General features: G+C 38.3%; 1 pseudogene; it reads right to left on the reverse strand.

Annotated features, from left to right (window-relative positions):
- Positions 1–288: 288 nt before the first annotated feature.
- Positions 289–407, reverse strand: LOC112483470 (annotated as a pseudogene).
- Positions 408–3,069: the final 2,662 nt, after the last annotated feature.

The following is a 3,069-nucleotide window of genomic DNA, read 5'->3' on the forward strand; positions in this document are numbered from 1 at the left end:
TATATATAATATAATATGTGATATAATATAATTAATTATATAAAAATTATACTATTAATACAAGTAATTATATTATATTTTATAATACATAATTATATATAGGATATCAAGGAAAGAATATCCTTTTTTGTTCCTCTAAAATCTTTAAAATTTTTATTTTTCAGTTAGAGTTGATAAGAGTTAATATTCTTTTTTCTTTTCTTTTTTTTTTGGCGACGCAACCCTTTGTTGACCTCACAGATTACAAGAACCTTGTCAGTTTACAATCCCTTATGTTTAAAATTTTTATGCCTACAGCACCTGGTCTTCCTAGGTGGTCTCCCATCCAAGTACTAACCAGGCCTGACCCTGCTTAGCTTCTGAGATCAGACGGGATTGGGCTTGTTCAGGATAGCATGGCCGTAGACTAGAGTTGATATTCAATACTAATTTATATTAGTTTCAGGTGTACCGCATAGTGGTTAGGCATTTATATAACTTAGGATGCGACCCCCCAGTTAGTCTAGTACTCACCTGGCAGTATACATAGTTATTACAATATTATTGACTACATTCCCTATGCTGTACTTTGCATCCACGTCTGTTTTGTAACTACCAATTTGTACTTCTTAATCCCTTCGCCTTTTTTACCCAGCCTCCTAACCCCTCATCTGGCAATCATCAGTTTATTCTTGCTATCTGTGAGTCTGTTTTGTTTTGTTTGTTTGTTTATTTTGTTTCTTAGATTCTACATGTAAGTGAAATCATATGGTATTTGTTTTCTTCTGTCTGATTTATTTCACTTAACATAATATCCTCTAGATCTATCCATATTGTTGCAAATGGTAAGATTTCATTTTTTATGGCTGAATAGTATACCATTGTATAGATATACTATATCTTCTTTATCTAATCGTCTATTGATGGGCACTTAGGTTGCTTCCATATCTTGACTATTGTAAATAGCCCTTCAGTGAACATAGGGATGTATATATCTTTTTGAGTTAGTGTTTTGGTTTTCTTCAGATAAATACCCAGAAATGCAATTGCTAGGTGATAAGGTAGTTCTATTCTTAATTTTTTGAGGAACTTCCGAACTGTTTTCCATAGTGGCTGTATCAATTTGCAATCCCCCAACAGTGCATGAGGGTTCCTTTTTCTCCATATCCTCGCCAGCACTTGTTGTTTGTTGATTTATGGATGATAGCCATTCTGACAGGTGTGAGGTGATATCTCATTGTGGTTTTAATTTGTAAGGAAATAATATTCTTGACTTTGTTCCTTATATCACAGGGTCTCTGTAAAGATCAAATGAGGTCATGCACATGGAAATAACTTGACAAACTGCAAAATGTATGACCATAAGGAGTTTTGTTCTTCTACACAAGGGCTGATAGCGGGCAGTGTGCAGGCCAGGAGTACTGATCTCTTAAAGTATTGTCAAGTTCAGTGCTGTCTCAGGTGTAGAATACATCTTATGACCTCTCAAAAGTTTTTCCAAGTGACTACTGCTTTTGTTCCTCCAACATATCATGCCTGGCACCCTCATCTCTGTGTCTGGACCTATCTCTAGCCCATGCCATCCTGGAATCTGGATACTGTCTACCTGCCCTATCTGGTCCTATGACTTCAAACAGGACACTGACCTCTGCAGAGGCTCAACTTTCTCTTTCCACAATCCAGAACATTAATAATGCTATTTGTTTTAGAGTATTTAAATGAGATACTATGTGAGAAAGAGCTGGAAATTGTACAATTATAAGTTTTTTTTCTTTGCCATTGACAATCACTCCTCCTCGAACCAAGGGCACAGCATGGTGACTTTGTTGTTTTGTAACTCAGAGTTGGGGCATAAAGTAGGGGTCCCTCCCTTTCCACGGCCTTCCAGCTCCTCTGGATTGTCTTGTAATGCAGCCTCCATGAGCATGCACAGGAACCCCCAGCACTCATCGGGACACAGGCAGGCAGACTCCGGAAAGAGGCTGGGATGACAGACACTGCCCTAAGAAAATAAGCCAAACCGGCGGGTGCCATTCTCCTCTGACTGCCTGCAGCCTGGGAGAATAGGCTTTTACGGAGCTATTTCCTCTGTTCACTGACCTTCCTTCTAAAGGTTCCTGAAATGTTGGCCACCCTTGATGCTAAGGAAAACACTCTCAAAAAGAGAGGGGAAAAAAAGAAAAAAAAATGAGGAGGATTTCTGTATGAGAAAAACAGGGGTCTAAAATTAAGAAGCACAAACTGTCAGTTATTAAATTAGCCACGGGGATGTAAAGTCCAGCAGAGGGAATAAAGTAAATAATATCATAATAACTCTGTATGGAGCCAGATGGGTAGTAGACTTATTGTGGTGATCACTTTGTGCAAGGCATACAAATGTCTAATCACTACGCTGTACACCTGAAACTAATATAACATCGTATGTCAATTATAATTTTAAAAAAAATCTGTTTCTTGGAAACAGCATGCACTATTTTCAGGAGATTTTGGAAGATAGAGAGGTGTGCAATGCTACAAAACCAGACATTAGCAGCTGTGTTTGTGAAGATGGAAAGTATTGGGTATGAAGTAATTAAGCACACAGAGCACTTGTACTGGAATAAGGATTACAGAATTACACAAGCATTTTCAAGCGGAATTGGGTGGGGTGGCACCAGATTTTATGAAGATTACTATACCTTTCTCTTTTGTCTTGCTGATATGAGACTTTGCCTTAATTCTGTGCTGTCCAATATAGTAGCCACTAGCCACATGTAGCTACCTAAGTTTAAATTAGTTGAAATTAAATAAATTGAAAGTCAGTTTTTCAGGCCCACTAGCCACACTTGGAGAGTTCTGTAGCCACATCTGGCCGGTGGCTACTGTATTGAAGAGCACAGATGTGGAGCATTTCCATCATTGCACAACGTTCTTTTGGACGGCATGGCTCTAACATTCTTCTGTTTGGGGGTGGGAGGCCGCAGAGGAAATGAGAAAAATTATTGAAGAAATATGAAGAGGAAGAACAACTTCATATTCAGCTGTTGACATTCAGAATCGGATCTTTCAACAATAAAATAGCTGCGCAAGTCAGCCCGTTGTCTTGAAACA

Source organism: Pteropus alecto, unplaced genomic scaffold (assembly GCF_000325575.1).
Source record: "Pteropus alecto unplaced genomic scaffold, ASM32557v1 scaffold24, whole genome shotgun sequence".
Classification (NCBI taxonomy): domain Eukaryota; kingdom Metazoa; phylum Chordata; class Mammalia; order Chiroptera; family Pteropodidae; genus Pteropus; species Pteropus alecto.